This window comes from Phodopus roborovskii, unplaced genomic scaffold, assembly GCF_943737965.1.
Source record: "Phodopus roborovskii unplaced genomic scaffold, PHOROB, whole genome shotgun sequence".
NCBI classification, from domain to species: Eukaryota; Metazoa; Chordata; class Mammalia; order Rodentia; family Cricetidae; genus Phodopus; species Phodopus roborovskii.
Window position 1 is genome coordinate 10,744,964 of NW_026126638.1, and position 25,946 is coordinate 10,770,909.

Below are 25,946 nucleotides of genomic sequence, written 5' to 3' on the forward strand. Positions count from 1 at the left end.
GCCTTACCCCCTGCACACTTCGGCAAGTCCCCAATTTAGGGGTCTCACAACTCAGACACTGGGGCCTCTTCGGTAGCTTCCAATAGGCCACCCTGCTGCCACACTTCTGTTTTACCCCCATTTAGCATGCAGAATTAATCATTTATAATAAAGTAACATCATACTAACCACTATAATTCTGACTGTGAGTTACTACCTTATTCAAAAAGAAATGGCATGATAGTACCTTTGTCCAGAGCACCATAGTCCAGGTTCTGATCAGACGTTCAACCTCACCCCTTATCCAGATATTTTCTGGGCATCATCTCTTCCAGCTAACTGCTCCAGTTTACAGACTGTTCCTGGTGATATTAGAAAGGCCAGAAATTTCATGTGCAACAAGACTTACATCTTTAAAGGTGCTTTCATGGTAATTTCTAGGATAAGTGAGATTACTCCCGCCATCCCAATACATTGATGATTCCCTTTTCTTTTAGAATATCAGTGTAGTACTTATCTTTCTTCACCACAAGAATGTAATTTATAGGTTCCTAAGAAATTTTCAACTGCAGTATCCCCATTACCATTACTTTGTACATTCTCTGTAAATCCATGGATTAAAGGATACACACACACACACACACACACACACACACACAGAGAGAGAGAGAGAGAGAGAGAGAGAGAGAGAGAGATGTAATAGATGTTTAATTAGATAATTGGTTCATTGATTGGAAAGAAAGATTGGTAAAATAGGGAGGGTGATAAAAAAAAAACGAAAAATAAAACTAAGGAAACATAAAGCTGAAAAGAAGGAGAATCGTGGGCCTAACCCTCATAAGAAAAAGAAGGCTGTGTATAAATGTAAGTGGATCAAAGGGGAAGTCTGTGAACAGAACCCATGGTGGTGCCCTAACTGTGGATACTGTGCAATTTTAATGGGAAAGACATAACAGGAAAGTCAGGAAAGAGCCTGCAGATGCTAGTTCATACTGAAAGCTTAAAAGACTTTTCTTCTGGGCCTAGTGCCTCCCCAGACACCCTTTCTGAAGCAAGAGTAAGAAGAATCATTGACAATAAGAAATGGCCATGGCTTAGTGGCTCTTCCCTCCCACCCTCCAGATTCAGAGCATTGATGGTAGTTCAGGTCTGGAAGTCAAATGATGACACCTCTTTGAACTCATACATATTAGATCGCAGTGCCAGAGTGTGTCATGGAAAGATGGCCTACAGCTAGAACTTATAAAGATGAAAAATAAAACAGAGAATGCTGCTGTCACTGTCACCCATTCTGTGTGCAACTATGCCGCGATGCCCCTGTCATCCTGTTTATTCTGACAAGTTTGCATGTCAGGTCATTCATTTCTCTTCACAGAACCCTATTGATGAAGTGCTTGGTCACAATAAAAGTCTCAGGGAGATCAACAGAAAGAGATTTTCACTGAACCAGCTGCTTACCCGATTTCTCATGGCATGTCAGCGAAGCTTAGGAACATAACCACTACATGAGAGCAGCTCAAATGAACTGTCCAGACAGCTGTCCTCTGGGTTTATAAGATGTGCTATACCAAATTTATTGAGTGTGTTGACATATTTGCAAACATGCCACTGAGACTGAGGATAAACTCTTAAATCACATTCTTTGTATGCAAATAACCAGTACCATTTTTTTAGTCAGCTGAATATTAATCATGGAAGAGAACCAACCAAGCCAGACATTCCAGATCACTGAAAGTATTTTAGTACCATTAATGTGTTGTGGTTGTTAGTTTTCTCACATGGACATGTCATAATGAACTCCAGGAAATTCAAAATGTTGGAATTAGTTGTGATGTGATCAGTTTCTAAATAGTGTATATAATAAGTTAGGATCATACCTTGTGGGTTCATCTAAGTGGTCTTAGGTGAAACATCCTTCATTTTAAAAGTTCACTAATATTCCATTAGGTATGTATATCTTGATGTTCTTTTTCTAGCTCTTGCTGGTCATTTATGGCTTCTATATCTAGACTAATTTAAAGATTGCTTCGAAAAATGAAGATTCAGAAGAGATAGTATGCAAAATTATGAGTTATTAGGACATCTTCAGACATACCAATTTACCTAACAATCATCATTCTGATGGTGTGAAGTAGACTCTAATAGGATTCTAATTTTCATTTCCCTGATGGTCAAGAAAAATTTTTTCACATATTTAAAGCATATTTGTACATCTTCTATTGAGTGATGTTCAATTTATTTGCCTATTAACTAGGTGAGTTTGTTTTTTGCTGTTTAATTTTTTGAGCTCTTTGTATACTGTTGATATTCTTCTGTGGCGTGTGTATGTTTGTGTGTGTGTGTGTGTGTGTGTGTGTGTGTGTGTGTGTGTGTGTGTGTGTGTGTTGAACATTCCCTTCCCTTTTGTATGCTTCCCTTCACTCTGATGATTATTTACTTTGCTATTCAGTTTTGCATTCCATGCCATCTCATTTGCTAATTCTTGCTTTTATTGCCTCAACTACTGGAGTAGTTCAGAAATCCTTTGTCTATGTCAGTGTCTAAGAGGATCTCTTTACATTTCTCTGGAAATTTCAAACTTTTGAGTATTGCATGAAGCCCTTTAACCCATTTTGATTTGTTTTAAACATGATGAGATTACTGTGCTTGTGGATCTAGCTTCATCATTATCCACTTGGATATCCTGGTTTCCTAGTACAATTTTGAGGCATACAAGCATAAGCAACATCACGAAAGTCAGACGCTTTACTGGACTTGCGTCACCTCTTTTATAATTGTAGAACACATAATAAAAACCCAGAGACAGATATTGGGGTTCAAGCTGAAGGTCAGGAAAAGCAGCCAAGCCACTAGAGAATTCTTAACTCTACCAATTCCCAGACCAAAGGGAGGTGAGCCTGTCCTCAGAGTGCCTGCAGACTACAATGATCTCCACTAAACATCAGACCCCCCCCCAACTCTGCACTGAGTCCCTGCCTTACATTCCTCTCTAGTGCTGGGATTAAAGGCGTGTCATCCCAAATGCTGGTATCAAATGCATGAGCTCTGTTTCTCTTTATAGACTGATTCATTCTCATGTAGCACAGGGTGACCTTTAACTCACAGAGATCTGCCTCTGTCACCCAAGTGCCAGGATTAAAGGCATGACCACTACTGCCTGTCCTCTATGGCTAACTAGTGACTTAGGTGTGTGTCTAACTAGGGATTTTGTGTGTGTGTGTGTGTGTGTGTGTGTGTGTGTGTGTGTGTGTGTGTATCTAACTAGTGGCTTAGCTCTTAACCAGGTATGTGCCTAACTAGTGATTTAGCTCTGCAGTTCATGTACAAAACATCACCTCATCTAATAATGTACTTGGTGATCTAGGACTATCAGGGCTGCACATACTTCCTCTAAACTGTGCACTGAGCACCTATTAACAACCCACGATCCCCGCCTACAGAAGAATAGTGATTTCTCATAACTGAGTAACCATCACATTTAGACACTTTGTTTTCAACCTTGATCTGGGTAGGAAGAAGAAGGTGCCAAACTAATCTAATCTAGGTCAAGACATGTGCTTGGTAAGATAAACTGTGTATTCTAAGTGGGCTTTTAGGCAGAAGCTTCCAGTTACCACCTTTGCCTACATATAAGTAGGGGACCATATGATTAAAATCAGAAACATTGGAAGTGACAGAGTCAGCGAGCAAAGGGTTACCTAATCAGAGCTTTGCGATCAAAGTAGAGTCACCTGCGCTATGCCTATAGGAACCAAAAATCTCTCCTGCTTAGCACCATAAAAACATTGCAAAGAATAACTTGAGTGCTTGTGTCCTTCTACTTGTGTGGCACAATATTACTATTTCTCATCTCTTTGAATTATGCTTCCTTGGAGGAGAACCCACTTTTACCACTTCCCCAAAGGAGTCTGATCTCCAACTGCCTTTTTTTATGTTTATTCTTATACCCACAGATGAGTAACTCTCACACGTTGCCCCATTTTTAATTCAGTAGGGCTACACAATGAAGCAGAATCCAGGTGTTTCTTCTTCATATTAACCCATAAGCCACTGGAAAAATTGGAATTTATCATGACCCCAGGATTCATACATTGCTCCATTAGAGTGAAGAAAGTTGTCAGACCTGTACTCTGGGCCATCAATATTCTCATATTCTTGTTGTGTTTATATGTGTACTTGAGAAATCTGGATGTTTTTCTATGGCTAAATGAACTAAAACCCTGACACTCAGAATGAAGTACCTGTTCTCTCTGAAGTCTCCTGATTCATTAACACTTTTATCGAGAATCCTGGGAACCTATTGAACAATATTTCTAGAGTTTTATAGGGTTTGGAATACGTGACTTTCTCCTAATGCAGTGATTTGTACAATTAACTTCTCCCAGGCACCTGAGAAACCCAGATGCTTGCTGCCAGGCAATCTTTACAAGGCAGGGTCTGTAAAGTCAATGCTCTGCTTTCAATTTGCTGTTTCAGATTACACACAAAACATGCCAGAAGGACCGTGTCTAGGCTGCTGTGCCCATTGGGCCAAACCATACAGCATGGTGATTTTGTTAATATAAATATGCTTTGGTGTTTTAAATATTACTAGTTTAAAGGGAGAGAAACTGGAAATTGGGAGATTTCTCCGTGTTTAAGAGTACTTGTTGCTTTTCCAGAGAATGGGGTTCAATTCCCAGAATGGTGGCTCACAGGAATAGGTAACTCCAGCTCTAGGGGATCTGACAAGGTTTCTTAACTTCAGGGTGTTCAGCATGAACTTTGCACATAAATACATACAGACTAAACACTCATCCATATAAAATAAAATAAATAAGTCTTTAAAAGTGAAACTAAGCAGATGTGAAAAATTCAAGTCATCCTTTCTCAAAATACTTTAACATGTTAATTTTCATATTTCTTCTGAAGGTTTGGGCTAATTTGAGTTAGGCTTCCTTCTCACTATGTCTGACTACCCATGCTAATTCAGTTTTGCCTTAAGTAGCATAAATATCAAAAGCATGTCCTGCTGTTTAAGGATACTGAGACGTTCATTAAGTATGGAGAGATGTGTACATGGAGTAATGAGTACCCATGTGAGTTCTTGGCCATCAGCAAAATCACTTGCTTCTTCATGGCTGTGCTTATATTTTACATGTCAATTTAAACCCACTACAAGTACATGCCTTTCTCTTCTTCTCCCTCCAATTGCTCTCTCTCTCTCTCTCTCTCTCTCTCTCTCTCTCTCTCTCTCTCTCTCTCTGTGTGTGGGGGGGGGTGTTATTTTTCTGCTCATTTCAATTTTTTCATCTCACTGTTGGTATATTCAAATGATACCTATCTGAAGCTCCATTGTTACAGGAATTGGCTATATTTCTAATAATAAACCCAGGCAAGAAAGTGGTTGCTTCTCCAATTGCAATCTGTTAATGAAAACTGTGAGAATGAACCAGGTATAGCCTTTCTCAGTCTAAGCTGCTTTCACTTGTGGGCCAATGCATGCACTTAGAAATTCTGAGTTACCACAACCACATTTCATGTTACTAGTATATGTGTTGAAACAGACAAAGATAAACAAGAGTTTATGTTTATGGTGGTTTGAAAGAAAATGTCCCTCGAAGGGAGCGGTACGAATAGGAGGTGTGGCCTTCCTGGAAGAAGTATGTCACCCTTTGGATGGATTTTACGGTATCTTTTGCTCAGGCGTCCCTCGGTGTGACTGTCAATGGACTTCTTGTTACCTGTGAGACATACCAGCTGTCACATGTGCCTGCACGCCTCCATGCTGTCAGCCAGGATGACAATGGAACCTCTGAAAATGACAGTGAGCCACTCCCAATGAAATGTTTCCTTTCTAGGAGTTGCCAGGATCATGGTTTCCCTTCTGAATAAACACCCTAGGACAGAAGTTGTTACGAGGGATTGGGATTGGACTATTGCTGCAACAGGCCTGACCAGGTATTTGTTGGAAGGAATTTGGACTTTGGTACTGTGGATTCGGAAAGCAGTGGAACGCTTTAAGCACTGCCCAATGGGCCATAGTAGTAGGAGCATTGAACACAGCGGTGTGAAGAGTAATTTGAACTATGGGGGCTCAGTCAAGAGGACTCAGAGGAGAAGCATTTTAGCGTGTTGCCTAGAAATCATTCTTGTGATATTTTGTGATGGAAGTGTCTGTTTTTTTACACTATCTGAAGAGTCTGCCTGAAGCTAAAGAGTTTTGAATTAATTCTACTGGCAGAATAAATCTCAAAACAGCTGAGTATAGACTCCGTCATGTGAGTATTAGAGCTAACTGTAATGAAGATATATAATGAATGGGGCAAGCTGAGCAAGGCATAACATTTGAGGGGAAGGGGGGGCATTAGAAAGTAAAATAGAGCTAGGTTCTTTGTTCAAAGAGAGAAACGGATTGAGAAACAGAATAAAGAGCGTGGTGGCCCAGCCAAGGTTCCAACTAGTGGCTGCTTTTCAGTCATGCTTTGGTCCAAGTTTCCCCCACTGGGCTCCATTTCCTACATTCAGGAATGGTAGTGTGTACACTGTGCCATTATGTGTTGGAAGTGTGTGACCTTCTTTTTTTATTTTCAGTTTTACAGGAAGATTACAGTTATGAGTTTGCCATGCATCTCAGAAAAGACTCTGAACTTTTGACTTTGAAACAAGTTTGAGAATGTTATAGACTGTGGAAACTGTTGGTGTTGGACTGAATGAATTCTATGCATTATGGTATGGATATAAGCTTGTGGGGGCTGGGGAGTGGAATGTGATGGTGTGAAAGAAAACGTTCCTACAAGGAGTGGCACTATTAGGTGTGGGTGAACTTTTCTTTCCCACCTCCCAGCCTCCCGTTTTCCAAATAACCAACACAGAAACTCAATATTAACTCTAAATGCTCGGCCAACAGCTTATGCTTGTTACTAACCAGATCTTACAAATTAAATTAACACACTTCTAGTAATCTATGTGCTACTGCATGGCTTGTGGTTTTATGTGTCCTCCAACATGTCTTGTTCCCTCTGTGTCTCTTGGTGACTCCTCTGGCTCTGTCCTCTTTCCCATAATTCCCCTATTCTGGCTCTCCCATCAAATCTCTCCTGCCCAGCTATAGGCCAGTCAGTTCTTCATTAACCAATAACAGTAATATTTACAGTGTTCAAAGAATGTTCAACAGCATTTCCCCATTTTTCTCTAACTAAAACAAAAGTTTCAACTTTAACAAAGTAAAATTATATACAGTTAAACAACTCTCAAAAAAGAATTACAGTTACAATATCCAGTCCATTATTATTTGGCAAAATTAGAGAAAATACTCTATCCTATGTTTGTGAGACTAAAGTTTCATATCTAATTTACCTTTTTTCATAACTATGACGATATAGTCTTCAACTCCATCAAAGACCCAAGAAGGGTGAAATGTTACCTAATGACAGAGATATCTGGATACCTGCATGGTTACCCAAAGTTCTTCTGTAATGTTGTAGCACACATCTTTGTCCTACCAGCCTACTCTTCTACCTTCTCTTGGCAAAGTCTAACAGTCACTTTTTTTTTTTTTTGCATCCTGCAGGTCCAGTATGGATAGTATATTGTCAGCAATTGAGGCAATGATAGTTTTTTGCCAGATGACTAGCTTTTTCCATAAAGTGAAGAAAGTCCCTATAGAGTTTCTTTGAGGCCCATTATCTTCTCTGAAGTAGACTGATGTTGCCACGAGCAGATGCATCTCATTGCATGAAATCCTTAGGTTATTAAACATATAAATGTCATATACTGTGGTTCTACTAACTGTTTGCAAACCATTCATTTATATATCTTTGTTTATTACCTTGAGTACATACCTAACATAACTATAAGTTTGACTATTGTAGATGACTATTAACCCTTATTTCTTCATTATATTTTAAATGAGCTGCATAAACACAATACCCTAAACAAGAGTAGAAATGAGTAAATTATAACAAGATTACGTTTAAATTTTTGTCAATATACCAAATCCATACCAATGTAAGATATTTAAGAATAGTGGTTTTTAGATTAAAAATAGAATAATCTACCCTTTTATACTATCATTTATATATCCTGGTGTTTTTCTTTTCAGAACAAGATCATTAACTCTAATCTCCTTTCTTTTGCTTGTTTTTTGACCATTACCAATAACAACTTGTAACCAACCCCCCATTAAAAGATAGTAAGCATTTATACCCGCTTTAGGGGAATGTGGGAATCATTCTCTAGACTATTTCCTGTAGTTTTAGGGCACTGTTAATCTTTAGGGGAACCTTGAGAAAATCATGATAATTTGTAGGTCTTGCCTACAAGATGTTGTGAGGCTGGAACACCTCAGAATAGCAGAGCTGACCCTGTTCTGGATGCTGGATCATCTGGGGCATCCATTTTCCTTTTTTATCTGGTCCCCTTGTTCTGCAAATACACAAACTTTTAAAAGTAACATACATATTTATATTAATAAAAGTGTAAAATGTGCATTGTACACAGGTCAGACAAAGATGGCTTTTTGTTATATGTTTAAGTAGGTAAAATATACATCAATTGTCATGTAGTTATTTTAGGTTTATTTCTTTATGCCTGTAGTTGGGAGTTCAGGGATTTTTCCTTGATAAAGTCTGATTTTTTTGAAACAGGAACAAATCCATAGCCTCTCATTTCTGGGGAAATAAAAGCATAAAATCTACCCCAAGGAATACACCTTTTGATTTAAATTTTGAAGTGAAGACATTTTCAAAATATATAGTTTAGTTTAATCTAGCAGTCCTCACAATCTACTGTGCCAAAAATTCAAAGATAGCACAATAACATACAGAACATACAGCATCCTGACTCTCTGTATTTTTTTTTCCATTTTTTATGTAGCTTTTTTTAAAATATTACTTTCCTTCCTTTTTAAGGACTTTGCCATATTATTTCTAAACTATTTTTATATATCCTTTCTCTTCTCTCTCCCATGCCTATGCACATTTTCAAGGACACTGAGCTCCTTTTAGAGGCTCTTTTTATCTGAATGTGTTCTTACTGTACATCAGTGATGTAAGTTTTGACTATCTATAATCTGTATGTAATTACACATTAATTACATTTGTAAAAGCTGTACATTCATAGTATCTAAACAAGTGAAACTATACCTACAACAAATCGGCCTTAAATTTGTATCAAAAAAACACAAAATCTATACCATTGTAAAGTATACATTTCTATATCATATTCCCTTTTTTTTTCTTTAGAAAGATATTGACCTTTTATAACCAACCCTGTTTAAATGAAAACAAACATTTCCAAACAATATTTGGGAATTTGGGCATAGTTCTCTCCAAACAGCTTCCTGCTGTCTGGGAGCACTATCAATCTCAAGGTGATCCTGGGAAAACCCCCCAATACTGGCCAAATCCTGTCTATGGTAGTCAGAGGCTGCATAGTCTCAGCTGTTTTGAATGTTGGATCACCTGGGCTACTGCTTCAGAGGTTCTTTCTTGATCAAACCATATTGATGTGAAAAGAATCCACAGCTTTTCGTCTCTACTCTTTTATGTTTGGAATCCCTTTATAAGCTTTTGTCAAGTTTTATGTGGTAATTCATGCCCCATGTTGGTGGTGCCATATGAAGATGGATTTTCTGTCCCACCAGATCTGGAAGCCCTTTAGTCCCAAATAAACACACAGAGGCTTATGTTAATTATAAACTGTTTGGTCAATGGCTCAGACTTCTTATTGGCTAGCTCTATCTTAATTATTAAACCATTTCTATTAATCTGTGTATCTCCATGTGTTTTTGGTTTATCAGAGAATGCTTCAGCATGTTACTCTTAGCGGCTACATGGTGTCACCCTGGTAGCCCCTCTCTGCCTTCCTGTCCCCAGAATTCTCCTCCTCTGGTAGCCCTGCCTATACTTCCTGCCTGGCTACTGACCAATCAGTGTTTTATTCACCAACCAATAAGAGAAACAAAGATACAGAAGACCATTCCCCATCATTTGTGTTTTTAAATTCACTGACACATATATTTATAAACTTTTGTTTTAGAAAACTTGAAAATAAATATAAATGTCACACGTCACACGCCAAAATTAACAAGGTCCTATAAACAACCTTATGAACTTATATACAGTTAGAATAGGTATTTGAAACAACTACAGAAGTTGTAAAGCTTAACATTAAATTTTACACTTTCGGTATCTAATTTGTTGCGCATAGAAATAGAATGGAATATTACTGACATCTGCTTTTTGCCATGTGTATTATTTATTACATTAAGCAATTCAGGTGTTGTGCAACATATAACTTTTCAATAGTTCCTGACATTTTTTTTAAACCCCTGGAATATTGCTAACAGCATTGGCATCTGTGAGGTGGTTCTAACAACTTTTTATCAAAACAGCTGGAATTGGCCTGGCAGTGTCAGAGAATCAGAACACTAAGGCCTGAGCTACAGTGGGTTGAACAGTGATGTTTCTGTTTTGGTTTTGTTTGGTTTGGTTTTTTGTTTGTTTTTGTTTTGGTGTGTGTTTTGTTTTGTTTTGTTTTGTTTTTTTGGACAGGGTTTCTCTGTGTAGCTTTGGAGTCTGTCCTGGCACTGGCTCTATAGACCAGGCTGGCCTCCAACCCACATAGATCTGCCTGCCTCTGCCTCCCGCGTGCTGGGACTAAAGGCGTGGGCCCCACTGCCCTGCTGGCTTTTCATTTCTTGTTCCTTCTCTGTCTAGAAGCCTAGTGTCCTGGCTCATTAAAGGACATATTCAAATAACAGTTATTTCAATACTGCCTTTCAGAAAGCATTTATTTTAAAAATTATTATTATTAGCATTTTAGTTCATTTTTCTCCCAACCCAAGGAGACAAAAAATGAAATGACCAAAACATGTAGGTGCTGTTTAGCTTCTACAGAAGCCCAAGTTTGCAGCCTCTGCAACTTCTCCAACTTTGGTGCTTTTCACATTGCTGCTGCCACCTAGTGGCAAGTGCGTGGAAATCTATCCACTTATTTCTGCGCACGGAGCTCCAAGGGGCTTCTTCACAGGCAGCTTGTAGTCAAACTGATCCTCTTGGTGCTTTAGCTGTGTTTTCATGAGAAACACCACTTAACAAGAGGAAGAAAAATATCTGTTACGGAAATCGATGCTAAGTCCTTCATCAAGGAGACTGAGAGAGTCTGAAAAACTTGGAAGGAAGTTTCAGAAAAGTAAAACTTAGCAGCTGCTTTGATTTTACAACATGGAAAGAGAAAAGCAGAAGCAGAGATGAGGTAATTACTGAGATGTGCCTGGGTATTAATTTCTGTCCATGTCCTGTAGTGAAAAGGGGTCCCATCGCTGTCGCTGTCCATCTTCTAGTTATAGTCCACAATCAGCAGAGAGAATTAGGTTTCTATGGATCAGTAGTACTAGCTCACGGGGTAGAAAAAAAAGAGCTAACTGCTGGAAATGATTGGACCAAAAAAAAAAAAAAAAAAAAAAAAAAAGCGAAATTCTGAGAAATTTTAAAGACAGAATTTTAATTCATTAGATTTCTTAAGGAATACATAATACCACCATAAAGGAAGACAAGCGCTTGGATCCCAGAAAGGAAAGTTAGAAAAATAAAAGACAGAATGAACACAAACAAAACCTGACACATTTTATACACAACAAAGCAGGCATTGTGAGCTCAGAATCGTAGTAGCCCACACCACGCCATTCCTGTCTAAAATCATGAAACATTGCTACATCTACCAGGTATATTTGTGTTTTGTGTTTTGCTGTTTTGTTTTATTGCTGTTGTTGCTATTTTATAAATATAGCTAGTTTTATATTTATAAATATTTTATAAATGTAAATATTTTATAAATATAGCTATATATGCATGTGCATATATACACACATATATATAAGTAATTAGTACTCAGGACACCATGAAATGTTACACACGAGCTTTGGGGAGGAACTGTTATCTATGTCTGCCAGTAACAAAGTAGAACGTCGGTCAGAATACCTTTCAGGGACTCCACAACCAACCTAGAGATACTGCTGGGTCCTCTTACCTTAGGAGCACAGAGGCCACACTGCCCTCCAGTTAGAAAACCGCAGATGGTTTTCAGTAGGGCAGAGGGTGGATTGCTTGTTTGGTACAAGGGAAGATACTGAAAATCATAATTATGAAGAAAATAATTCACAGAGTAGAGGAAAGAAATTTCTCTTTAGTGTTGTCCATGAATAGGCTGCATCATTAAGCAAGTACAGACTGTCAGCTGAGGGTGAGCAGGTCAAACTGAGCTGGTGCATATTGGGAAAGACTTAGACATGCCCATAGGCTCTTCTTACCTATGGTTCTCCAGGGACACATCCACTGCCAATGCTAGCTAGTTAAAGATACTTGGCATGAGGCCTTGTGATTAGAAACTGACTGGATATATGAATGGCAGATGCCAGCATATCATGCTTTTTTATCTCTGGGCTGTTTTCTGAAAGACTTGCCAGTAGAATTTGATTCTACATAGGGGAAAGGGAGACTCTGAATTTTGCTCAGATGTTGATGCTTTATAGCTGGTCCTGGAATGAATTGGCCATGCTTTTTTGTAGATTTTGAGATTGTTTAAGCAAAAAAATTTAAATATTCTGAGTATAATAAGTAAAGAACAACAACAACAAAAAAGTCAACACACATGTAAAAGCTTAAAGGCTGTTGTTATTCGTATGTGAAGCTGAAGACACAAGCAAGATGTGAAGACTGCTGGCAGGATGTGTGTTCACACTGCCCATGCATCTAAGGACTGGGAATGGATATCTAATTTTGTTGTGATTTTTTTCACAAGTCATATAGTAAATAGAGAGAACTAACAAAGTCAAATATTAATAACCAAGAACTACAGATCCTTAAATCCCTTTCCCCAAACCAGCAAAACCCACAGAAATTTACACTGACCAAAGTAAATAGAAAATAAAAGTCAAACCACTTAAGTTGGTGACATTTAGGGATAGAGCCAGGCCCTTACATTTCCTCTCTCCAAATCTCCAGTATTATAACATTAACAGAAAAATGAGTGATATTATCAACATGGTATAAAAGCTAAAGATAAGTCCAGGCAAAGGGTAATTTAATTAATTCTTGCTAGTGATTAACACAACTTTTCAGTTACACTTTAGCGAAAGACTATCAATTTTCCTGAGCATGCCTTTGTTTTTGCTAATCTAAATTGTAAATAAGAAGTTTAGAGAAAAATAACACAAAACAAGTGTCACATTAACTATAACAAAAATTAATTTTAAAATGTACTTGCTCTTTTGAGCAGGCAGAGCTGTATAGAATATGGAATATTTAACTCACTACATTTATTTTCTGCTTCTTCCTGGTGTATGGCCTCTAGGAACATATATTTACAAGTGCATTCTCGTAATATATGTGATAATAAGTATGTTTGAACACAGTAATAAGTTATCACAGTGTTGATCAAAGTGTTCATTTTATGTTGAGTCTAAATACATAGTGGTCTATGTATTTTTAAGATTTACTTGAATTACTTGGATATGTATGTATGTGTATATATATATGTATACATGCATTGGTAGGTATGTGTGTGCTCATGAATGTATGTGGAGGTACCCACAGAGGCAAGAAAAGGAAGTAGGATCCCTTGAAGCTAAAGTTACAGGCACTTGAGCTACTGAGAGTAAATGCTGGGAACCTAATTAATTCTATAAAAGAACTGTGACATGGTTGGTTCCTATCAATTTGGCACAAACTAGAGTCATATGACATGAACCTCAGTTGAGAAAATGCTTCCATCAGCTTTGTCTGAAGGTAAGTATGTGGGCATTTTCTGGATTAATGATTGATGCTATGGAGTATAGCCAATTGTGGGTAGTGACAAATAAGCCTGGTTGTCCTGGTGATGTAAGAAGAAAAGCCTAACAAGCTATGAAGAGTTGTCTATTAAGCAGGGTTTTCCATTGTAGTGAGATATCCACCCTGCCCACACCTGTTGCGTTGACCACACCCATTGGAGCATGGGAACAGGTGCGAATATGACCTGTGGGTACTAGGTCTGGGGTCCTGGACCTCAGCTCGCTTTTTTACCTCCTGGCTAGAGACAGAGAGCATCCAGAGGCACCCTTGGGATGGGAAACTGAGTTGATCATCTGTTTCTAGTGTAAGTGATTTCTCCCTGAATAAACAACCATCAGACTATCATTTCCCAGAGTCTTATTTACCACGTTATATTCCATAGCCTTGGGAGTTACATGCATTGTGGACTAACTGATGTGGCTATTGTGAGCGAAAACTTGATCATCTGTAACACTAGCAAAGGCTCTTAAACTTTGAGCCATCTCTTCAAGCCTGTGAAAGATACTTTCATAGGAGCTTCACCAAAATCATGGCTGAGACTCAGTGAATTCCAAAAGACCATTAATTTCCCAGTGACAAAATGTGTAGTGTGTAGTAAAGCACTAACCATGAATTCTCTGATCACAAGCTATTAAAAAAAAAACCTCAACATGTGAAGGTGCATACCTTTAATCGGGAGGCAGAGGCAGGTGGATCTCTGTGAGTTCGAGGCCAGCCTGGTCAGCAGAGCAAGGTCCAGAACAGGTTCCAAAACAATAAAAAGAAATTCTTCTAGAAAAAAAATCTTGAATGTGGAAAATTTAATTTTTATAGATGATTTAATAGAATAGCATAACGTTTTTTTTTGAGTTTATTATTATTATACCATTAAAGTGATAGGCAATAGATGTGATGTTAACTTTTGATGTTTTCATTCACATTCATAAATCCTACACATATTATATACTCTATTGATTACAGTAATTGTAATTGTCATAATTGTCATAAATTGTCATAAAAGGAAAAGAAGAGAAAGAAAACATCCCAATAACAGAACAAAAGTGAGAAATGAGAAAAGTTTTAAGTGCTTGGAAATCTTATATGATGAAAATGAGCCTAGGCATTTTAAATTTTGTTGCTGTTTTAGCTATTATGGTAACTTTCTTAATTGATATTTGTTCTTGCTAGATAAGGAAAGAAAGGCTTAGAAACACCAGGAAAGTTAGTGAAGGGCATAACTAGCATTGTGATTTGGCATTCAAGCTGAGTCTCACTGTTCACATCCTTTCCATGGTGCAGAGTGTCTCTCTCTCAGAAGTGTTGCCTGGCTCAGATTCAGACACAAGAGTTCTACACAGAGCTGTAAAATTTCTATAAATAAAATGAAATGCAACTTCTCAATTTTTTTTCCAGAGAATTTTCAAAAGTTTTGGATTTGCCTCATATGCCTCTAGATACTAAAGAAAATCAAAATCTGTGGAGAGAAAAATCAAACTATTTCTTGAGTATACAGAACAATTCTGCTAGGGGATGTGCCCCACCAAAAGTTTCTGGATATTAATTGCTGTCTTCTTTTCTTTCACACATATGCCGTCATCATCCCAAACCTACCAAGAGAACTCCAGAAACAGTGAAAACTGAAAGGTAAAATCTTACAGAGGGTCCTACCTATGCCTAGTCCCTCTTACTCCAAAACAAAGAAGCAGACGGGGGTTGGAGAGGAAACAGAGATGGAGACGGAGACAGAGATGGAAACAGAGAGGGGGAGAAGAGGGAAGAGAAGGATGAGGAAAGAGATAAGAAAGGGAGGAATTGAAAGTAAGGTTTTTCGTTTTGTTTTTTGTTTTTTTGTTTTGTTTTGTTGTTGTTGTTTGCCTCTTTTGAAAACAGGGAATATAAGAAAATTGTTACAACTTTACCCATGATCTATAGTCACCAAAAATTAAAAGCAATTTTTAGTTAAGGAAGATAATTAATAAAATAATATTGTATTTCTTTAGAAGAATTTCCTTTCTAGGTTTTTCAAATAAACTTTTAGCCAAAATCTGCCCTTGAAAACACACAGATTGTACCCAGCAAAGTCAAGAAATATGCATATGCATTCTTGGACCAAATTCGGCTAGATGCTTAATTAGTGTCTGGCTGTGATTACATCTGTGGTGTTGAATTTTCAAATCTAAAATTTCAACATTGCAACAAAACTTTGCAAGATCCCTTTAGTTCCCATGAGAGAAAATAACATCGAGATGTTTAATATTTCAGTCACTCAGACTGAAAAAAAAAATACCAGAAAAAAAAAGAAAAACTGCTTTTCTTTAATCTGAGAGCAATTTCTCAAATGTAAAACAGAAATAAAATTATTTCAATAAATAATGAAATACTATAAATAAATAAGCATCAGTCTTTGAGTTTTACTTTTGAAACCTAAGGGGATTTTTAAAAATATTATTTTGGGCAATGGATACGTCTCTCTTTGTCTCCTCTACTTCTCTCCCCTTTTCTCTCTCGAAACAGAAGGGATTTTAATTTACAATTTTTTCTTTCATTTCCTTTGTATGTTTCTATCTCCTGCTTCTTTACCAATTCAAAGTTCCCAGCTGCATAGTGAGTGAGACATGGCTCTTAAGGAGGCAAACACAGAGTTCTCCAGACCTCAGTGGCCTTTATCTTCAGTTGGCAGGCACATTCAGTTACAAACTCGGATTGAAAATTGTCTCTTTCAGTTAGGTACATTTGCTCAGCCTCAATCCACTTTTGAGTCAACAGAAACTGGGATGATTTAATTTCATCATGGTTAGCCATCCTATGTCTCATAACATTAAGCATTAGCCTTTAGGCTTTGGTTGGCACCAAGTGTCTCAATGGTATTTGATGATCCAAAAATGTTCTGAAGACACTTTTCTTTTTATTTCCATTTTCCAGTCCTGGGCTGTGTCTTCAGTGCTCCAGAGGCTAATAGAGCAGACAGAAGTTCTTTCAGCTTCTTGGTACCAGTTTTAAAGGGAGACCATGGCCCTGGCTCTCTGGTATCTACTTAGTTTTTATAACTATATTTCTTCCCAATTATATATTCCCCAGAATATGATGCTAACTTCTCTGCAGGTCACCATCTCAGATGTCTGTGTGGCTTGGTGTCAGTTATGGATGTGTGGGTAACTATCTTCTTCAGATAAAATTACAATGTACCAAGACCCAAATTTAGAAGTGTCTCCATAGAATTAGGAGCTGAGTGACTGGCAAGATGGCGTGGTCCCTAAGATGATGTGGTCCCTAAGGCGTTCACCTAGCAAGACTGAGGACCTGAATTTGAACCTCAAAAACTACTATTGCGTGTGTGTGTGTTTGTGTGTGTGTGTGTGTGTGTGTGTGTGTGTGTGTGTCTCAATGGATTGGAGAGACAGACTGTTGGATCACCTAACCTTTCTGGCTAAGCAACCTAGCCTATGTGGAAAGTTCAGGTCTTCAAAAGATTAACAGTAGTTGGTAGATGATACCAGACGTTGTTCACTGGCCTCCACGCATGTGCATATTCCCATATGCACACACATGCATGCACACATAAACTCACACAAAAATTAAGAAGCATGAAGCAACTTTATTAGTTAACTCATTTGGAAATCTGAGGGTTTATGATAGTTTTTTTTTCTTGCTATCCCTGATAACATTATGTGGGAGTTAAAATGTATTATTTGTTTCAAATATTACAACTTATTTTTAATGAAAGCAAAATGCATTGCCTATAATTTGGTATTGAATTTTATAACAGCAGGCAAATCCTTCCAATAGGCTGTCATCAAGGGCACATATTTCAAGGGACATGATCAAGAGCTATAACTTTACTGAACATATATTATTTCTAAGTTAGTATGACTGAAAATCAGTATGCCTGAATTCTGTTACACAGAAGAACAAGAAAAATAATTACTCCCATTAGAAGACTCCAAAATCTTTTTATAGACTCTAATCAGTGGTATGATTTACAATTGCATTGCCACTCTGGGACAAGGAACATTGATAAAAATTACATTCTTCATTGCAAAAGATGACACCAGTGATGACCCTTTGGCGACATGCACTTCTCTCTTGTCTCTCATAAAACCGTCCTCATCCTTCTCCTGCTGCCAATAACCCAACCCCTGCTTCTGTAAGCAAGAAAATATGTGACATACTTGTGCACATATGCACATGAACACACACAAGAATAAGAATGTGTATGTTTCAAACAATGTGTACAGGTAGCAGAATTCAAGTTCCCAAATGAAGAAAATGTATTAGTTTTGAAATGGAATGGAATTTGAAATGAAAATGGAAATAAAGTACTACCACATAGAAGTAGAAATATTTTATGCTGGTGAACTCTAAAAATCATTTTGTATCTATTTATAAATACTGCCTATCATTATTTCTAAAACACTTTTAACAAGTCAAAATCAGTGCTGTCTTTGTTGTGTTAATTCATTGGAAGCAAGGTTAAAACCTAAATGTGCTCAATGAATGAGATGCTCTGTTTTAGTTTGTTGCTTAAAGAAAACAGGTGACAATGTACATAACTTTAATGGTATTAATATTTCATTTACACTATAAAAATCTTAAATTACCATGTAGAATTTTGTGCATTTGGGCAGAACTGACTTCACGCAGACTTTAACTTTTATTGACATGTTAATTTCTGCTTGTTTTCCTGAAAATGTTGTGCAACACTGGCTATGATTTACATGTGCAAATCATAGTATAAATGCAGCCTCAAAGATCAAAGCTAAATAAAACAAACATCTCTTCATTCTTCAGCTTATTTATGTATGTTTTCTATCTTGTGCTGTGTATTGGTATTTATATTATGAACGTAGTATATGCATATTTTTGGCTACATACATCTGGGCAGGTGTAGAGATCTGAAGAGGACATTGGGTTTCCTACATGTTCACTTCCTAAGTCATGTCCTTCAAGTAGAGATTTTCGTTGAACTTTGAGTTAGTCTAGCAAACAGAAATCCCTAGTAATTCTGTCCTCCCATGACCCCAAGGGCATTGGGTTACAGGTACACAGTCATATCCAACTCTTTACATCAGTGCTGGGTATTTGAAGTCTCCTCTTCCTGCTTGTGAAGCAAGCAGTGTTACCTGGTAAACTATCACCTGCTCTTGATTTCTCCTCTTTTAGGAGAAATGAGGTGAATGGACAAGTTAGCAAATAATTATCGCATACTCTGAAGAGTAATTATCATAATTAATGACTTTCATGTAAGCTTGTGGATAGTTGAAAACTTGGTATATTTTGGGTGGGATCTGTTGGAAGACTTTGTGTGTGTGTGTGTGTGTTTTCTTGAGCCAGTGGGAACACTACTTTTTTTTTTTTCATGTGCATGAAAGCAAAATGAAATATGTTTTTAATGTTTTATAATGGATGATTTAAGCTGCCTTTTGAGAAAGTCAAGCTATGTCTCTTTGTGAATGTTGAAATGACTCACAAAGCCCTGGAAAAAAAAATACGCTTAAGGTATACAGGATTATATCAAATCACTTGCTTGTCACACCTCTTCTGATATACCTGTTAATTGATTTATGTATTGGAATTAGCTAAATGGTTTAACTCAATAGACAATCATTGGGTGAGTAAATGCAGGTATATAGGGGATATGTATTCAGAAAAGCAAGAATGACTTCCACAATGGAGAGTAATTTGTATGACAAGATAGATGAATTTTTGTTCTCCAAGATAAATGTATCCACAAATTTTAATTGAAGCCTTTTCCTCATTTTAAATAAACTAACTCTAAGAAAAGACTTTTAAATGTTATTAATATACTTGTGTATGGTAAAATAAAGTGAAAAAATACTTGAATTTTACTTTATTCATATACACTTTTGTCAAAGAATTCATCCTAAGGTGTGCAATTCAGCAATTTCTAGTAAGTATCCAGAACTGTACAACTGGGACCATGTTAAATTTTTATCCTTTTCACCACTCCCTTCTGACTTCTCAACTTCTTTTTGCAGCCATGGAGTATAATTGACACTATTTTGATGCTAAATCAACATAATCGTTTAAAGCATCTTCCAGCCTCCAGGTATTGAGCTAAAATACACTCACACTCACATGTTTGAAATTTGACATGAGGACACAGCCCACATGCTACATGAAGCCCTACTCTTTGGAGCACAGTTAAAACAAATAATACCCATACAACGCCAATAGAATGCCTTCACTGAGTTAAATGCTCCATTTCTCTGGTGAAACATTTGCTCTCTGTGATGCCTGCTGATGCCTCTGAGATCAAAGGAATAAACTCGGTGTCATCATTTGCTGTGCAAGTAGGAAGGGAAAGAGGCCATTGCAAGTTGTTGTGCAATAAAAGACTTGTCAGGCAACCATCATTCCCATGGATAAATTTGGGGGAAATTGAAGGTTAGATACCACATAGAGGAGAATACATCATAATGAATAACTTGTGAGGTCTTCCACAGGTACATAGTATATTTAAATTCTACACATTTTAAAATTCAAAGACTGGTTTATACAATTCATCTGTTGCTCCACTCCACTCAGTTAGTTACTAAAAAAGATTTTAGGTAAATTTATAACATAAAATTTAAAAATAAAGAGATGATTATGCTCACATAATTATTCATTTAACATTTAAATACGATGCCCCAATTCTTTTGTTGGATTTTTACTGACAGCAGCACAAACTTAGAAGTGTAACAATATCCATCTGTTGGGTTCACACAAAGTTCAGAAATGAAGCTTGAGTCCCCATAGAGAATCTCACCCCGCCCCCATCTCTGAAAGAATACCTGCTTAGGGTGTTGTCCATCATAAGCAGCTTTGACACAATTGAGATGTTAGAAATTAAAAGGATGAACTGGTAAATTGAATGTGCAACATTGACATGACTCAGGTATAAAATTTGTTTTACTGTTATTAATTTAAAGTATTTTTAAAGAATTCTATGCATGAGTTCTCCCTATCCATGCCTCCCTATATCTTCCCTCCCTTTCACTGACAACTCCCTCGAAAATATATAATGTGATTATCCCCATTATTATTGTTACAAACATTGTGTATTACTGAGGTTGGTTATCTCTAAATTAAAAAATGCAGTGTCAGCAATTTTCAAAACCACTTTTAGAAATGGAAATAAATTTTTAACTCACATAAGTCATAGTCTTTATAAATGACAGTTTTCATAAATGATAGTCTTCAAATTTAAAGAAGCATATACTAAAATCTAGAACATGAATAACCTCAAAATTATATCCATAAGTCTTTCACCTTACTACCATATATGTAGTAAAAGATAATATCTGAGAATCTGGGATATGAACATTGAGTAATGCAGAGTCCGTAACATCAGGCACTTGAATTTAAAATAGGATGCAAAATAAAAACCAAACAATTATCCATAGTGTACAATATGTATGTATCAAATACATTATTTGGAGGTAGGTCTGGAATTGATACATGGTGACATGATGTTAATCTACTTTAAATTAAGTAGTCAAAATCCTCTCTGAGGAGATGAAATTTAATCTAAGTTCTAGCCATATGAACTTCAAGCTGAAGATCTTTCCAGCTGGAGTTAATGCAGAGGTCCTTGGGGCACAACAAGCCTGATGTACTCAAGGAAGAGGGTGAAAAATGTCAACCTGACTGAAATGGAATTTTATGATGAAGAATAGCAGATGTTATTAGAAAGACCAGCTCTGGTTGCCCTTCACTTTTTATTTTTCTAGTAGATACTTGCTATGTAGTCTAGCTACATAGTCTATGTATCTTTGTTCCTTCAGCCCTCCGGTGTCAGCCTTCTGAAAGTTAAAACCATAGGGATAGCACCCCTGTACCTGTTAGGATAGTGCAGTACAAGAAAATATGATCTTTTATTTTTCACACAGAATGCTATGAAAAATAGTTGGTATCATGATAGTGAGAAGTCTTATTTCAATAACATTGCTACCCACCATATTGAATAACTGGGTGGCAGAAGGGAGAACATAGATTAAGGTGGTGTTGAGGGATGTCCTTCTGTATGCTGTGAGTATATGTTTCTCTTATTGGTTGGTGAATAAATGCTGATTGGCCAGTAACCAGGCAGGAGAAAAAGGGACTACCAGACTAGGAGAATGATGAAAGGAGAAACTTGGAGAGTGGTGAAGGAGATATCACGTAGCCAAGAACACATACAGATTTAAATGAATAGAAATGGATTAATAATTAAGAGAAAGCTAGCTGGCAAGAAGCATGAGCCATTGGCCAAACACTTTATAATTAATATAAGCCTCTGTGTTTATTTGGAACTAAATGGCTGTGGGCCAGGTGGAACAGAATCTCTGTGTACAGTATGGAGTTCTAAATGGAAAAAGAAAACATACCGATTTTTGGAAAGGAGAAAAATAGGATCATGTATGGGGTAGAATTTGGTGAATAAGTAAACATAGCTTGAAAACAGTTGGAGACTTAGGGAGGGAAAGGAGAGGAAAGGAGAGGATTCCAGAACAAGCTCCAAGTGTCACTTACAAAAGAGAAAAAAAATCATAGCTTATGCCTAAGCCAAATATCAAAAAGACACTGATTGTGAAGGATGTGGAATACATTTAGATGTCAAAAGAACATTGTCATCACTGACCTAGATGGATGGCTCCATGCTTCTGAGGAGTGACAACATCAAAACCTACAGCTTTGTAAGGCAAAGCAGCTAGAATTCATCAAAAGCATGGTGCCGTGGGCTTTGACAGTAAGCATAAAGAGAAGGGCCACAAATCAAACCATGCTACACTGACACATACATGACAACCAGAGATACAAGTGTCCAAGACAGATCGACATCATAGTATCCAAGGCGATAGAAGGAAACTGAAAGGTAATAGTCCAGGCTTGTTGCCAAATGTTGAAAGGAAAAGCTGACCTTACTTGGTAAGGTAGATGAGGGAGACTTGTATCAAGACTTCTTGAGGATAACATCTGCATGGAGGCATGACTAAAGTTTCTTGACTAACATTGTTCCTCTAAAAACAGTCATTTTTCCAGAATTTAGGGAGGGACACATTCTTTGACATGGTAACCATTTTAGTGTTTTGTTTGAAGCAGGACAAGGTGAACACACAGCTAGTTGAAGGGGTACTGCATTAATTTTTCCCCACCATTCTTATCTTACCTCCCTCTAACTTAAAGATAAAAGAACCTAGTGCTTATGGACATTTCTCAAGATGTGTTGTTCCATGTTATCATATCCCCAAGCAGAGAAAATAAAACTAATTATCTTTGTATAAATGAATGGTGACCATTATACACAATTTTGAAGCTAAAGTCCAGAGAAAGTATTATAGATGGCATATTAGTGAGATTTTCATAACTATAACAAAATACCTGAGGCCAGGTAACTATAAGGAAAATTTACTTACTTAGTCAACTCTCATTTCTGGAGTCTGGATGTTAAGAAATCTGGGCATCACTCTGGTGAGGGCTTCCTGGCTGTTGAGAGAAACACATCCAAGAAGGACTACATGGCAGAGAGAAAATGAAGTCACATGATCCAGAAGTGTGTGCACCAAAACAGTCAAAAATGTCCAAATAGGCCCACTTGTTACAAGTCTGACTGTCTCTCAATAGTGAATTCCCAAGGTTCAAATGTCAGCATTTGAACCTCTGGGATTTGAACCTATGATTTCGGAAAAGAATGTTTTGCAGGGTAGTTCTTTCAAGTTTGATTCACTCCAGCTAATATTTTATTACAAACTGTGCTCTTAAATCCAATCTATGCTGTAGTTGTAGAAGAAAAACAAAGCAAAGAAAAAAAAACTTCATAATCTTTCCAGGAGTTTCTGGGTTTTTACAAGCAATGCTTATTTAAATGACTTTTTTATATAATGGCATAGAAATATGATGATGTTTAACATAATGAGTACTTAGAGAAATGTATGAATCATACAGTGATAAAGAGTACAAGTATATCTTTAGCAAAGTAATATATATATGTATACATATGCAACTTATCTATGGTTATACCTCATGTATATATGTCAACAGAAAGATCCAAGAGAGATAGAAGCAGAAGTATCCCATGGGGTGTAACTACAGATAAGTTGCCAATTCCTCAGTAAATAATCTGCCATCCAGGTTCATGGAAGCAACACTAACTAATATCGGTGCACTAGATAAATGAGTGTGCATGTGTGTACGCAAACATGTGTGAACACACACACACACACACACACACACACAGGGTTTGAAGGGGCGAGATATGTTGGGAAGATGAGCCTCAGCTATGTAACCACTCTTGCTCATTTTTTTTGTCATCTGGTGCTGTATCATGAATAATAGAAACCCAGAGACACATATTAGGGTTCGAGCTGAAGTTGAGAAATCAAAGCAGCAAACCACTAGAGAGTTCTTACCTCTACCAAGGCTGGGGCGATCCTGTCCTCAGCATGACTGCAGACTGAATGCACTGCACTCCTGACACCACCTGCCTTAATATTTCTCTCCAGTGCTGAGATTAAAGGCATGCACCATTACCACCCAGCTTCTATGGCTAACCAGCAAGGCTGTTGGGATTAAAGGTGTGTGCCACCACTGCCTGGCCTCTAGTATGACTAGCTTTGCACTCTGATCTTCAGGAAAGCTTTATGCTATCATCAGAGCCCACACATGCCTCTTGGATTTTTCAGGCTCCAGATATCTGAGCTTAATGAATGACACACAAAAAATGACTAAGATCCATTATAAATGTGTGAAAGAGTCAAAACGATATATTTGTATTTAAATATTTATTTGCTTATTTATAGTGCAAATAAAATAAAAATATTAATGAAGTAGTCCAAGCCCACAAGTGCAGGAATACAAAAACCTCTCTGACCTCAGAATGTTTAAGCAGCTTCATATCGATATTTATGTCCACAAAGAATGTGTTCAAATGTAGTATAAGTTAACAGACAATATTCATATGAAGTGTCAATGCTAAATGTTCCAAAAATACTCAACTTTACCCAAAATTATTAAAGGAATATTAACAAAATCCAGATGGTAACTACTTTTGATGTTACAAATACTGTACAAGTTCTGTGATGTCCCTTAATACATATGTCATCAGCCAAGTATGACACTCCTGCATACACACCTGGAGGACTCTAAGTTGATACACCACAGAGATTCTTAAACAACTGTGTACTGCAGGTCTCTTTGCAATACCAGAGAGATGGAACTGTCTATTTGCCCAACAGTGAGTGGATAAATAATGAAATAATATTCTTTGGAGGAAATCATTGAGCAAAGTAAGCCAGAGTTTTCTCTCATTCTGAATCCAGAATTATAAATGCATGCACCTATATATATATAAATAAAGGAGAGGAGAGTAACATCTGACTTATAAAGTAGATAGGTCTAGAGGAAGAGAAGAATGTGAGCGAGGAGCGGAGGAAAGAAAGAGAATTTCAAATATCGTCCCTCATACACCAAATGTATGTGATAAGAGAAAAGTGGGGACTGTTTGGAAAAGGAAAAGAGGAATGGAAACAAGATATATATATATATATATATATATATATGGGAAACCGGCTTCAGGATGGTCCGTGGAGGCTAGAATATGGCCTTTATATAAACTGCCAAATTGTCTACAGATCCTCCTGCATAATCTACATCAACTCATGGTTACTAATGATGTACAATAGAATGCAAATTTCATGCACACAGTTATCACCTCTGATTGTTTGGAAGATGGTGACAAGAAAATACTGTGTATGCCTTAGTGCATGTGCTACCATCTAATGATGCACTATATGAACTATGGTCATGAGGAAAGCAGCGATGGAGAGAGACAGAAGTCGTGTGAAGCAACAAGAGGCCACAGGAAGACTGGCATCACCTCTACTCGTCCCCACAGATACAGTTTGCCTTTGAGAACATTCTGATATTTTTCATATTTTTTCAATCTGAAATGGTCAAATCTGAACACAGAAAATATATAGGTATAGAACCAACTGTATCCAAGACCACTGACTGATTTTATATAATATATGTGAGATATTCAAATGTCAATTCTCATAAAGATCCATTTTAGTCTTTTTACTTTACTTTGAGATACATTTGCAGTTCTCAGAGATAATCTAGGCTTTTATCTTCACTAGGATGCAGAAGAAAACCAATCTCTTCCTCTGAAATGTCAAGGGCCCCGATTCCCAC